Source organism: Halichoerus grypus, chromosome 9, assembly GCF_964656455.1.
Source record: "Halichoerus grypus chromosome 9, mHalGry1.hap1.1, whole genome shotgun sequence".
Classification (NCBI taxonomy): Eukaryota; Metazoa; Chordata; class Mammalia; order Carnivora; family Phocidae; genus Halichoerus; species Halichoerus grypus.
Window position 1 is genome coordinate 73,405,888 of NC_135720.1, and position 15,563 is coordinate 73,421,450.

Genomic DNA, 15,563 nt, shown 5'->3' on the forward strand with positions numbered 1-15,563 from the left:
GATATTACTTCATACCACTTAGGAAGGCTAATATAAAAAAAATTGAAAATAACAAATGTTGGTGAGGATGTGGAGAAATTAGAACCCTCATATGTTTCTGGTGGCAATATAAAATGGAAACTGAAAAACAGTTTAGCAGTTCCTCAACAAGTCAAGTATGGTTAAATCATGTGACCCAGTAATACCACTCCTGAGTATATACCCAAAAGAACTGAAAACAGTGCCCCCCAAAAACTTGAACATGAATATTTAAAGAGAAGCACTATTTCCAATAGCCAAAACACAGAAACGATCTAAACGTCAACCAACTGATGAATGGACAGACAAAATGTGGTCTATCCATACAATGGAATATTATTCAGCCATAAAAAGGAATGAAGTACTGATACATGCTACAATATGGATGAAACCTTGAGAATATTATACTAAATATAAGAAAGTGGATCCAAAGGCAACATGTTATATGAGTCAATTTATATGAAGTATCCAGAGTGGGCAAATCCACAGAGATAAAAAGCAGATTAGTAGTTGCCAGGGACTGGTGGGAGGGAAGAATGGGGAGTGTCCTGGACATAGGGTTTCCTTTTGGGGTGATGAAAGTGTTCCAGCACTAGATAGTGGTGATGGTTGCATGTCACTATGAATATACTGAATGTCACCAATGGTAAATTTTATGTTACATGTGGTATTTTGTCACAATAAAATGTATTTTGAGAGTAAACATTCAGCGATTACTAAATAATTTTGGCATTTTAATGTATTCTCAGAACAATATTACCTGACGGTTATTATCTAGTAATTTGGTGCATTGAGTTTTATTCTATTAGTAGAATTATTGTCTAACTGGTATAATTCTTATCTCCAACTGAACTGCATGCTCCCTTATATAGGGACAGGGCCTCATTACCTTCCACCAAGCTATTCCTGCATACAGACAGAACTTCCTGTGAGAATTGATTTCAGAGGCGCTGAACATCTTATCTGCCCCTGTTTTTACCCCATAAGCCCACGTTGTACCATGAAATTCCATACCAGAAGGACTCTTTTGTATAAGGTACTATGTCTCTACCATCAGAATAATAAACTGAAAGAGTTAATACTATGTACCGACAGATCAGAAAATTTAACATCTTAGCAAGAATTAAGCCAGTTACCAAAAAAGCATCTGAAAAAAATGGGACTTTGCACAGGAGATTTGGTGGGGGCTGACTGAGGTGACAGTTTGGCCTGTTAAGGTGAACTCCAGTGATTGGCTCTTAATCACCAGGGCAGTGGGAGAAAACAATACTCTGGAGGAGGACAGCTGAAAGGGAGGTGAGAAATTTGAAAAGCAAATTTCACCTAGGTGAGATTTTACCAGGATCTTGTGTTGCACCCAAAGCAGTATGCTTATCTCAATACAATAGACACTCAATATAACAATCAAGGTGCTTTTCTTTTGAAGGAAGAAATGAGTGAATGGATGATGTCTGGAATACCCCTCTCTTTTATCCCGAGTTATAACAGAAATAATAATAACAACAACAACAACAATAATAATAATGATAATAATAAACATTTATATGGCTTACAATGGGCTGAACAATTTTGGGACGCCTGGATGGCTCAGTCGGTTAAGCGTCTGCCTTCGGCTCAGGTCATGATCCCAGGGTCCTGGGATTGAGTTCTGCATCGGGCTCCCTGCTCAGCAGGAAGTCTTCTTCTCCCTCTACCCTCCCCCTTGCTCATGATCTCTCTCTCTCTCTCTGGCTGACAAATAAATAAATAAAATCTTTAAATAAAACAATTTATATGATTATTTTATTCACTCTGCCCTTAATCCTATGAGACAGTTACTATTATTACCCCAATTCACAGCAACTTTGAAAGGATAAGCAACTCGCCCAAGTTATAGCCTAGTGGAGCCAGCTTTCAACCCATCCAGCACCTCCACTCTAACCACTATGCTGATTGTTCGAACGCCCTCTGTCCCTGTCCGTGGAAACATTAGCAGGGGCTAATCGAGTCTAAGAAAATGAGTCCAGCTAACAGTAGCAAAGAGCAATCATGATTGAACACTGTGGGGTGGAGGACCATTTTGATCATTTCCCTCTCTGCCCCTCCTAGTCACCCCACACCTCCCATGTGAGCCTGGGGGATTTGTTACTATTAAAGCAAGATCATCACAGCCCCTGTGAGAGCATATCAAGTGCTCATTCCAGTTTGAGTTGGCATTTTGTGTGTGTGTGTGTGTGTGTGTGTGTGTGTGTGTAAAACAAAATTAAACAAAAAGGCATATTGAAATAACGAATACAATTTACAACACTTATTAGTTGTTAAGTGATATTTGTTGCAAGTACTATGTTTAGCTTGTGTGGAATATATATAGCCCATTATATTTCTTTTATTGTGTTTCAACATATCTACAGAATGACCATTCATGAGTTACAGTAACATGGCTACTCTGTCATCTATATGTTTACTCAATGATATCTTAAGACAGCTTTCTGATCAGCAACTTCAGACAAGCCAAAACCTGAGCTGAATATTTCCTAGCTTCTGCACTCACTTTTGTATAGATTGGGCCACTTCTCCTTACACGTATGCAGATTTGTTTATCACATTTATGTACTTTCAAAGCAGCTGAAAGGAAGACTTTGGATCCAAACCATCTTGGTGTAGAGTGTCATACAACCAAATAATCTGGTAACATTTGGAATTTTTCACTTTCCACTGCAATATTTAGGCCATGTGTGCAAATTAATCTGCATATGCATAATATAGGAATACATTTGTAGACAGAGTCTATTTAGCAATCTGTTTTCCTCTTTCTACGTATCATTCTCCCCAATGGCTTAAAATCAGTGCAGCCATTATTTCCCTGATCTGTAGAATTTTTCTTTCTGAGCTGAGGAATTTGCTAGGCTATAGCTTTTCCTCCAATTAATCGTAAAACGTTTATCTCTTCTAACCTGTGATGCTCTCCAGAGGTAATGAGCAAAGAACAGTATCAGAGTTTAAATCCAAGAGTGATGTGACCAGGAGCATCTGTCCCTTTCTTACTTGAGCAGAGGGATAGAGGGACTGGGTCCATGTTACTAACCTAAGCATGCACATGTGGTAACGTGTTACTCCAAACACCTGATGGTCCTCCACTCCTCCCACCCCGCCACTCACCCCCTGACTACACACACACAAACCCACATGCTGGCAAATGGCAAAATCAATGCAACCAGATGGGTGGCGACCTGAGAGTTGCTGAGACCATATGATGCAATCAGAGACTTTATTTGCTGGAGATGTTAATTACTTTGTGCTCAGATAAATACTATCATGTGCAGGAAAGGGACTATTATTTGGAGTTGACTCCTGTTTTAGAGCATGGGCTGTCAGGAGGCTGCTCTGGTTGGTCGCTTTCGGATCTACACTCTCAGCAAGGCTTCCTGAAAAGATAATTAAAGGACTCCCAGCTCAGCTAAGCACATAATGTTTACATCAGGCAGAGAGCAACAAAAAAACTTCTCAAAATTTGTATTTTGGCTTCTGAGCTTCTGCAGGAATCCATAAAAGCATGTTAAATTTATGTGTCTAGTAGCTCACACTGTGCTTGTTGAACCTTTCTTACTTTCAAAATAGGTAGCTGCTTGGGACTCTGAAATGGATCAAAAAAAAGGCAGAAGGTGAGGGCTTAGGGAATGCCCTGAACAGCAGTTACAGATTCAACAATCAAATAATTAACTGGCTGTGTGGCTGCTCTGTTTTCAAGACCGTACTGTGCACCCTGGGGAATAAAGACGTTATTTCTGTAGGAGACAACAGTAGAGAACAAAAATACAAAAGAAGGGCAGACACTAACCACGATGCCTACTCAAGAGGCATTTCTTTCTTTTTCACAGCAGAACTCCAGTTTTGTTTGAGTAGCAATGTGCCTTGCCCCAAGTGATGAATTATTTAAGCCAATTTTGGCATCCCTTTTCTCCTTTCCCAGAACACTTTTTTTTTGCTAGCTTCTCTAATTAGGGATGACACACTTGCCATTGGTACTTTCTTCTAACCTTGGGACACTCATGTGAAGATGAAATGCCTGGAGCTACAGCAGCCATCTTGTGACGGTGAAGCAAAAAGCACATAGATGAAAATCCAACAGTCTGAGAATGGTGAAACCAAAGGGTTTTTTGACTTGTTGATGAAACTTTGGAAACACACAATAAATATCCTTAGAGTTTAACCTTCCATTAACGTGATCTTCTATGGCATATAACTGAAGGTTTTCTAAATTGATACAATGTATATTCATAAACTATCACTCAAACAATAGCAAGTTCTAAAATCTACGATGTTGGGGCGCCTGGGTGGCTCAGATATTAAGTGTCTGCCTTTGGCTCAGGTCATGATCTCCAGGTCCTGGGATCAAACCCCATGTTGGGCTCCCAGCTCCGCAGGGAGCCTACTTCTCCCTCTGGCTCTGCCTCTCCCCTTGCCTGTGCTCCCTCTGTCTCTCTCTCTCTCTCAAATCAATAAATAAAATCTTTAAAATAAAATAAAATCTATGATGTTGAGCACTAGAGCAAGGATAACTAAGATAGAAATATTTATCAAACACTTACTATTGTGCCAGGTGTTCTGCTTGATGTTATTAGGCATACACTATGGAAAAGTACAACAGAAAATACTTCTGTTATAGTAGAAGAGATACAACTTGAGCTAGGCCCTGAAAGTGGTTAGAACTGAGACAAGTAGAAGGTAAGAAAGGAGATCCTTCTAGAGAGGGAGAGCAACATAAACAAAGGTGAGGTGGTATGAAAGGTCATGATTTCCGTAGGAGACAAGAAGTAGGTCATGCTGAAAAAAGGAGAGGTAAAGCACTGGGTGCAAAGAGATGTCATGTTGAGTGGGAGAGGCTCAATTATTGAAGGTTATGATAGACAGAGGAGTTTGGGCCTGACCATCAGGTAATTTGGGAACCACAGAAGGCCACACGAAGTACCATGAAGAAAATGATTACAAAACTGAATGCAGGATAGGATGGAGGTGATAGAGACTGGGGATAGATGGACCAGTCAAAAAACTGTTTTGAAATAATAATATTAATATAACACTATAATAACAATAGCCAATGATTTAGCATTTATTAGGTGCCAGACTCTGTTCTAAGGGTTCTACATTTAATCCTCAAATAACTCTATGAGATAGGTGTGAATACTTTAACAGATGAACATCTGAGGCCCTGAGAGGTTCCTAACTTGCCAAAGATAACACAATTAAGACAAAACAGTAATAAAGTAATTAAGTAATAATAGGGGTATTAGGGCTTAGATTAGGGTGGTGTATCAGGGAAAAGAAAGAAGCCAGTCTAGTAGGCTCTTTAATCTTAGCAGCTCCCTTCCTATCCCTGAATTCATTAACAGAAATTAATAAAAGTTCCTTTGCCTTAGATCCAGTTGTTTCTAGAACTCTTTCTGGACATTGTCTCTCAAACCTGCTTACTCCGTCTTATAGGTTCTGCACTATAACACCTTCCCCATGTTTCTCATTGTTGTTGTCAATCTTCTCCCATAGACTTGCTGCCTTGACCTCTCATTGATTCATGGAACATGAACCCCAAGTGCCCTGTGCTTTGATCACACAGTCATGGCCAACCCCCTTCTCATTCTCATGGCCAGGCTGCCTTAGCTCTTAGAACCCTGAGCCTCCAGCCTGGCCTGTAGGAAGAGCAGGTGGAGTATGAGACACATTTACAGAGGAAGAATTGGTATTTTGAGGGCCTGATTTGTTACTGAATTGCTTTCAGGGGATGAATGAAAAGATAATGTTATAAACAGCAGTATTTCTAGTCTCAAGAGTGGAAGAATAGTGTTACCATCCACAGAAGGTGAGATGTGGAAAAAGGTCAATGACAAGATCAATTTGGATATAATATGATAGACCTGGAGCCTAATAGTGTCAGAAATTATTAGAGGTTTTTGAACCAAATCCTCCGATGTCAGGTTTGTGTGTAACATTCAGGCAGAAAAAAAATTAGTAGCTAGGATAAAGTAGCCTAATGTGAAGTCTGTGGCTCAAAAAGCTGGTTTGGGAATCAAAAACATAGTTATGGGAGTGAAAAGTGAATGAAGAAACTGAGTAGAACAAGCTGATATCAAGGGAAGAGTCTTTTTCCCCCCACAAGGGAAGTCTTAAGGACTCAGGGCACAAAGCCCCAGATGGGAAGCATATAAAAAAAGAGGAACCAAGGAACCAGAAATGGAGACTGAGAAGGAATAGAAGAGTAGAAGTAGAATTGATTGAGTGCCAAAGAACTCTATAAAAGGAGAGTTTCAAAGAATCTTTAGCTGAGATAAAATCTTCCTTAGAGAAATCAAAGCTGAATTGAAAAAAAATGTTTTTAAAAGGATCTCCAAACCTTTAGAGTTAGATCCTACTTTAAAATTTAATATATTTTCAGATTACACCCATTGATTTTATCCATTCACTTACTGAAGGACATCTTGGTTGCTTCCAAGTTTTGGCGATTATGAATAGAGCTGCTGTAAATATCTGTGTGCAGGTGTTTGTGTGGACGGAAGTTTTCAACTCCTTTGGGAAAATCCCAAGTGGTACTACTACTGGATCATATGGTAGGAGTATGTTTAGCTTTGTAAGAAACTGCCAAATTGTCTTCCAAAGTGGTTGTACCATTTTGGAATTCCCCACTAGTAATGAATGAGAGTTCCTGTTGTTCCTCATCCTCGCCAGTATTTGGTGTTGTCTGTGTTCTGGATTTTTGACCACTCTAATAGATGTGTGTGGCATCTCACTATTGTTTTAATTTGCATTTCCCTGCTAACATATGATGTAGAGTATCTTTTCATATGCTTACTTGCCATCTCTATACCATTTCTCGTGAGGTGTCTGTTAAAGTCTTTGGCCCATTTTTTTCATTTAGTCTGGTTGTTTGTGTCCTTATTGTTGAGTTTTGAGAGTTCTCTGTATATTTTCGGTAACAATTTTTTTTTAAGTTTTTATTTATTTATCTGACAGACAGAGAGACAGCGAGAGAGGGAACACAAGCAGGGGGAGTGGGAGAGGGAGAAGCAGGCTTCCTGCTGAGCAGGGAGCTCGATGCGGGGCTCGATCCCAGGATCCTGGGATCATGACCTGAGCCGAAGGCAGACGCTTAAAGACTGAGCCACCCAGGAGCCCCTTCGGTAACAATTCTTTATCAGATGTGTCTCTTACAAATATTTTCTCCATGTCCATTGATGTCAGCAAAATCTCTAATTTTATCTCATTTCTGCTACCCCCATGATTTTTCTCTGAGGCTGAAAAATGAGCTTTTTCTCCTAGAATTATATTGTATGATATGGTAGCCACTAGCCACCTGTGGCTATTTTAATTTAAATTAATTAAAATTAAACAGAATTTAAAATTCAGTCTCTCCATTGCACTAGCTACATTTCTGGTGCCACAAGTACATAACGGCTACTGTGATGCACAAAGCAGATGTAGAACATTTCCACCACTGCACATAGTTCTACTGGATCACTCTGTTCTATAGGTTCAGGAGATCGTATTTGTATAGGATAAGAGCATGCTACATTTTCTACTTGCAGATCAGAATGTCGCTACATAGTGCCAGAATAACCTCATACTTTTGTTCTTTTTTCTCCTGGCATTAATTAAAATTTCCACCTAATTGGATCATTGTTAGAAATAGTTAAGGTAATTTGCCACTATTCCCAGATGTTTCTGGCATTTGCAAATGTCTATAAAGTTGATATTATCTTTTCATAATTTTTTATTCATATTTAAGGATCTGAATTCCCTACATACTCCTTGAGTCTCAAGTTCCAGTTTAGGATGTAAAAGAAGGACATGAATGTTCACTAGGAAATCAAGATTTGGTGCTCATCCTTTTGTCTGACTTGAATGTTGAAGCATTTTATAGGAACAGCATGCTTGAGTATAAATAAAATACAATCTCTATTTTAAGTACATACCTAAGAGCCAGTGTCCATCAGACTAGAGACAAAGAGACATTTTTATAGATCAAATTAGCAAGAGCATTATATGAATAATTGAAACAGCGTCAACTAAATAACCAAGCACAGTAAATAAATAAACCCTAAACTGGCAGGATTTTCTTGGCAACCCTAAATCCAGTCAATGTTTGCTGCATACCAGTATTCTTGATGCAATTAAAACACAGTAGTATGCATATGTTGTATTCTACAAAATATATATATACATATATTTTACAGAAATGTATGTTATTCTGCCATTATAATCTATATGTTTTTATACTGTAGACCTTCATGATGTTTCTCTCTGAAGATGTAAAAGAGAAATGCATAAGAAACCTAGTGATATTTGTAAGTTTTGGTTTCCCAGTCCTATGCCCCTGCCTTTCTCTTCCACACACACACACACACACACACACACCCTGGAGTTATAGCCAAGAAGAAAACATCCTAACAAATCCACTTACGACATAACGGCATCTTTTCATACTTCACATTGCATAGACCAGAGAAAAATGTCAATATTTCTGCTGTCTTCAGAACTTGACGAGGATTATCAAGTGGTGACTGTGGGAAGACATTTTCTATCCTTCTTTTATCTCCTTATATCTCAGGATGTTCAGAAAAGAGTATTATGCTTTCTTTTCTGTTTAAAAATCATCCAGTGTTTCTTGTGAGTCATGAGCCAGAGGAGTAATGTGATTCCATCGTATGGCTGAGTAAACACAGAGATCTGATTTCAAGCTAGGGACAAATTTCAACGTGCAAATATAAATCACATAGTTGATCCTTTTTTTTTCCTCTTTTAAGCGATCCTGCCAGGCATCCAAGAGGGTGAAAATCACACTTCACTTGAGCACGTGATTTCCCACTTTTTATCACCTTTTCTTGTTAAAACATGACATTTCTTTCTTGAATGTTTTTTCTCCCAACTTGGTAAATCCTTTTAATTAATTTTTCAAGGTTAAATAATTTTGATTATTAGTGTTTGGTTAATGAATGAGGATGTTTCAGGACAAAACATCAGAGTGTATTCTAAGGAAAAGTTTAATATGGGAAGAACTGGGGCAAATTATAAGACACACAAATAAATCCATTTTCCTATTTTTGTGGATATACAGCTGAATAAAAATGGTACAAGCAGGTAGAAATGTTCTTTGCATCTTCTAATCCCATGAGTTTATCTCATTGCCTCACTTTTTTAATTCCTAAAAAAGGGCATGCAAGTCATAACCTATAGCCACCATGAAGTGAGAACACTAAGAAGAAAAACATCTATCTGGTCATTTGGCCATTTGGCCAATTTGGGAAGCTTTATGTGAAAGAAAGAAAAGAATGAGACAAATTAGAGGGTGGGTGAGAATGGAATATATGTACACCTTAGAGGAGAGTGGGTGAGTTAGAGCAGATTTCCTACTCAGAATCCCGCCATCTCCTTGATCATGGGGAATCAGTCCCAGCTCTAGTTGAACCATTAACTCAGTTTGGAACCAAGGATAAACCACTTGATCTCTCTCTGGACAACAAACCTCCTTGCCTCATAAATTAAGGATTTATGAGGCGCACAGAATGTTAGGGTTTCATGACTAGAGAAAGTAAGAAGGGTGACCATAAGACCCAACAATAACTCTCATTTTACTCCTGGGACTGGGAGGGAGAGAGTCTTGCTAGAGGACAGCTTGATACCCTAGATCCGTGATATATACTCAGTAGATTTGGCTTCTTGTCCTCGTCTCTCTTCCCACTAACCCGTACTCTATGATTCCACGCAAGGCATTGTGTGCTTGATCATCAGAGCAGCTTCAAGCAGGGAGCCTGCATCTTCTCACTGGACATTTGCTTCTGTGGAGCCCTCACGCAAACCCACATGCTGGGAGTTTGTGGGATAAGTTGATCTTTTATTATTTCCAAGAGTAAGTGCTGTGTGGATATAAAGATCTGTAGACAAACAAATGTCCTTCCGAGTGGAAGGTGGAATGGAGCGGGGGGGTGGGAGGGGGGGGCAGGTGCTGGAGCTGCACACTGGCTGGACTGCCGGTTGCCCACGCTGCACCAAGGACTTGCTCTCGGAGACCACTGTGCCTCCCCGTACGGAGGGCCTGAGGAAGGGCGGAGATGTGGCCCCTCCCCAGAGCAGCCCTCATTCAATGACTCATGGGAGTAGGTGTGTAAATGTCCCAACCCCCTCATCCTTCTGGGGTGCATGATCAGGATCTCCCTGGTGGGATTAGGTTCCACTCATCCCTGAAGACGGCTGCTTCCTAATGCACCCACCCTGCACTGGCTACCTTCCTTCCCTGTCTCAAGTCCCCTCTCTCCTCTGGTCACAACTTTCTCCTAACAAACTATCTGCACTTAAATTCTTATCTTATGGTCTGCTCCTGTGGGAGGCCAAACTAAGATTGGAGATTATTGCAAATCTGGCTTATAATATATGAGTTTTATTTAAAAGCAAATCTTTTGGGGCACCTGGGTGGCTCAATTGGTTAAGTAGACTGGGTCCTGGGATCGAGCCCCGCATGGGGCTCCCTGCTCAGCAGGGAGCCTGCTTCTCCCTCTCTCTCTGCCTGTTGCTCTGCCTACTTGTGTTCTCTCTCTCTCTCTCTTTCTCTCTGTAAAATAAATGAATAAATAAATAATTGTTTAAAGATAACTTGTGCCAGATGTTCCTAAGCACTTTACAGATGTGAATCTTATATAACCTTTCAAGACTTTCTGAATTGAGGTGCTAAATGAAATTTTTAGATTTGAATTTCTGGCAATAATAGAATATAAATGTTTCAAATGTTTTATTTCCTTTTCCCTTTTTTTTTAAATTGAAGTCTAGTTGACACAAACGTGACATTAGTTTCAGGTGTACAACAAAGTGATTCCACAACTCTCTGCATTATGCTGTGCTCACAGCAAGTGTAGTTACTGCTTTCCCTTTTTCTTTTTAAATGAGTTAAAGTTAAAAATGGATAAATCCATAAGTATGTTAAGGTTTTTCACTTGATTGTAAAACTCTATACAATCTGAGATCACCTGAGAGACAAAGCAGGATACAATAGTCCAGCCTTACCCATGGTTTCGATTTCCATGGTTTCAGTTACCCAGGGTCAATCGCCATCCGGAAACAGATGATCCTCCTGACTTATCATCAGAAGGCCAATAGTAGCCTAACGCTACGTCATAACCCAGGTGTCACTCACCTCACTTCATCTCAACACATAGGCATTTTATCATGTCACATCGTCATAAGAAGGGTGAGTACAGTACAATAAGATATTTTGAGAGAAAGACCACATTTACATAACTTTTATTACAGTATATTGCTATAACTGTTCTATTTTATTACTAGTTATTGCTGTTAATCTCTTACTGTGCCTAATTTATGAATTAAACTTTATCATAGGTATGTATAGGAAAAAATATAGCATATATAGGGCTCAGTACTAACCACGGTTTCAGGCATCCAGTTGGCGTCTTAGAACATAACCACCACAAATAAGGGGGAACTAGTGTATATGTTAGGATGCCATTATTTTACACTGACTCTCAGTTATAGTTTACTTATGCTTCAGTTTCTCTTATTAAAATTGAAGTAATTTGGGGCGCCTGGGTGGCTGAGTTGGGTAAGCGGCTGACTCTTGAATCAGCTCAGGTCATGATCTCAGGGTCCTGGGATGGGCAATGTCAGGCTCCACACTCAAAGGGGAGTCTGCTTGAAGATTCTCTCTCTCTCTCTTTCCTTCCACCCCCCCCCCCCATGCACTTGCACAGGTGCACTCTCTCTCTCAAATAAATAAATAAATAAATCTTTAGAAAAAACTGAAGTAATTATAATGGTTCGGTTTTTTTCTTTTTTTCTTTTGAAAGAACATCCAGGAGCGCCTGGGTGGCTCAGTCAGTTAAGCGTCTGCCTTTGGTTCAGGTCATGATCTCAGGGTCCTGGGATCAAGCCCCACATCTGATTCCCTTACTCAGCGGGAAGTCTCTTCTCCCTCTCCCCCTGTGCCTCCCCACCACTCATGCTCTCTTTCTTTCCCTCTCAGTCTCAAATAAATAAATAAAATCTTTAAAAAGATTTAAAAAAAGAACACCCAAATTTTATTTATTTAGAGAGAGAGAGAAAGAGAGAGTGTGTGCACGAGTGGGGAATGGGGGAGAGGCAGAGGGAGAGAGAGAATCTCAAGCAGACTCCACGCTGAGTTTGGGGCCTGACACGGGGCTCAAGATCTCACAACCCTGAAATGATGACTGAACCAAAATCAAGAGTCAGATGTTCAACCTACTGAGCCACCCAGGCGCCCCATAATGGTTCACTTTTACTGACTTCTGTGTCTTATTGATGTTTGAATAATACAATTATAACTAATTCATATTATTCTATTTTTATTATAACAGAATATCCTTAATATACATTAAAATGCACTGTGGTATAATAATAGCATATAGTAAGAATGAAGAGATTTTTCGTTGAGACATGAAACCAGTGTAATCTTGGGCAAATTACTTAACCTTTCTGTGCCTTAGTTTCCTTACCTGTGAAATCAGGATATGGGTATGGGTTATGAGATGTCAGCCTCCAGTTCTTGTCAGGAGCATTTTTCTTGTTCGGGGCTGGGTTATCCCCTGAGAAAATGTGAACAACCATAGACCATCACGCTTCTGTTAGGGGGTGACTATGTTTCTGTGAGTAAATCAGCGCGTTTCAATCCTTTTCACTTTTTCTCCACCTTTGAGTACAGATTTAGCCTAGAAAGGAAGGACAATCATATTATTGAAACACAACAAGCAGTCTTCCTGAAAGGAGACACTTTCCTGTGTCTCAGCAATAGGAGGTTGGTAATAATGAGGGAAGAGAATAGTTAATTTAGTCATCTTCCCTCTATATCTTCTTATCTTGTAGTTTGGCAGTGACATGGCAACTGGATAATCACCATCAGGCCTCCCCCGGCCTCCCCCTCCTCCCCTACCCTTGCGGCTTTGCCATTGTTTCAGACTTTATTAGTCATTATATAATGTGTTGCCTTTTCAACTTGTATCCCTTTTGTGAGTCATCAATTGACTTAATTTGAGTGTTTTTTTAAATCTTCTGATTCTTTGGTGGCAGATGGTAGTGTTTGACAGATTTTCTCATCTTAATGAAGGACCAAACAATTGGAGTATTGTGCGTGTGTCAATATCTTCATAAATCTTAGTAGTTTTCCCCATGTTTCAAGAGTTCCTGGAAATTTAATAGGTACTAAGCTTGTAAAGTCTATTTAGGCAAACACGGTTGAACATAATCTATTCCCTGACAAGAAACAGATGTATAGAATTTTTCTCAATGTTTAAAAAAAATTTTTTAGGGATGTCTGGGTGGCTCAGTCGGTTAAGCATCTGCCTTCAGCTCAGGTCATGATCTCGGGGTCTTGGGGTCGAGCCCTGTGTTGGGTTCCCTGCTCAGCAGGAGCCTGCTTCTCCCTCTCCCTCTGCTGCTCCCCTGCTTGTGCTCTCTTGCTTGTTCGCTCTCTCTCTCTCAAATAAATAAATAAAATCTTTAAAAAAATAAACTTTATAAAAAAACCTTTTAATTATTTAAACTGCACATATTTACTGAGTATCCATTATTTAATGAGCACTGTCTGGGAATTCAAAATGGAAAGAGGAGGAGGAGACATTTCTAACCCTTTGTAAGCTTAGGATCTTTTGGGACATAACACATGATTAGAGGTCAATAAATAATTAGGTAATACAGATGGCATCCTACGTTAAAACTCTAAATCCGGGCCCCCGCTGAGGCTTGAACCCAAATATTAAAGGGTTCCTTATCATCCCTCAGTTTGTGGGTTGATGTGTGAGGCCTCCATAAAGAAATCATTTCTAAAAATTCTGTTGTTGGTACTAAATCCCTATGGAGTATCAGGAGTACATTGCTTCTCCCACATTCCCTTTCCCACCTTCCCAAAAATACAGATTAGAAGTGGAGTAGAAATTCAGAGAAGAGTGATACAGCTGAGTTCTGAAAGATACTTGGTCAATTTCCCCTGCATGGCCCTGAAGCCCGTGTCGGCCATACAACCGACTATTTTTCCTCACTAGTGGGAAAGGAATGGAATTAGTTGATTGTGATTGTTCTTTATTGCGGGGGTCTCTGAGGGCCTTTCCAGGAAGATAAATTCCACAAACTATAACAAATGGAAAATCAGTTTCTCTTGGCTGTCTTACTGTGGCTTTTAGAGAATAGAGGGACCTACCCATTGAACCTTCCTCATACGAGGACATGGAATTAGATTTGTAGCACAATGGCCTATCATTCTGTCACATAAGAGGAAAGAAAGATAGTGAGGACACCATCTCTGGTGAAGGAATAACTTGGATGTGCATATAACTTTATTTCCTCACCCCCAAAAATAAAGGGTCAAATATGCTTGGTCATATGGGGGAAAACGCTCACCAACAGAGTACCAAAACCTGTATGGATAATATCAAGATGCCATATAAATATTGTTCTCAATAGAGGAATAAATAAAGGGATGGCAGAGAAATTCACTGGCCTCAAGCTTTCTCAGAGTCCTTAAACTCTGTCTCATTCTTTAAATTAGAAGAACCAAAATTAGACCTGGTTCAGAGAAGGATTTTGCCATGTGGATAAAATAAATGTTAATGGGAAAACTGAGGAAGAGTTTGTGGAAGATGTGGGTCATGAGCTAATCTCTGAAAGGTAGGTAATATTTGGCTACTCAAAGCATACCATTGGGGGTTAGGTTCAAAGCTTATAAATGGAGGGAAATGAGAATTTATACTGAAAAATAGATAAGGGGACATTTTCAGTGAATCATTGTAAGGACAGCCTGATATGTAAAATGTGGCAAAAAGGGTCTTGTCAAGAATTACTCCAAAATTTATATCCTTTAGACCAACGTGGGGTCAGTTTAGGAAGGGTGAGGTTGAGATAGGTTTTGGACATTCGATTTTAAGGTCTCATAGTCACTTTGAAAAGACCTGTCCATGGGGTGGGTGGAAAAATGAAACTGTAACATTACCAAAAAGGTAAGACAGGAGTCAGAGATTTAGAAATCACTCTTGAAGAGGTTCCACCTGGAACCGCGAGAGCCGAGGGTTCTCTCTGGAGTTCACAGAGAGATGAGTAGGGCTCTAAGGATCCCTATAATGTGGGAGGTGAGAGAAGACAAGGCAGAATAGGGCAGGAAACAAAGACTGCTTGGGGGGAGAACAAACAGGGAAGGGAGGAGTCACCAAAAACATACAGGAAGGGAGCATTTCAAGGAACACGTGAGCGATAGCCTGAAATGCTGTAACAGCAAGTCTGATCAGAATAGAGGAAAAGCTATGGAATGCTATCACATTCGAGAGAGCAATTTCTTTTTTTTTTTTTAAGATTTTATTTATTTATTTGACAGAGAGAGAGAGTTAGCGAGAGCAGGAACACAAGCTGGGGTGTGGGAGAGGGAGAAGCAGGCTTCCCGCCGAGTGGGGAGCCCGATGCGGGGCTCGATCCCAGGACCCTGGGATCATGACCTGAGCCGAAGGCAGACACTTAACGACTAAGCCACCCAGGCGCCCCAAGAGAGCAATTTCAATGTAGGCATAGAGCTC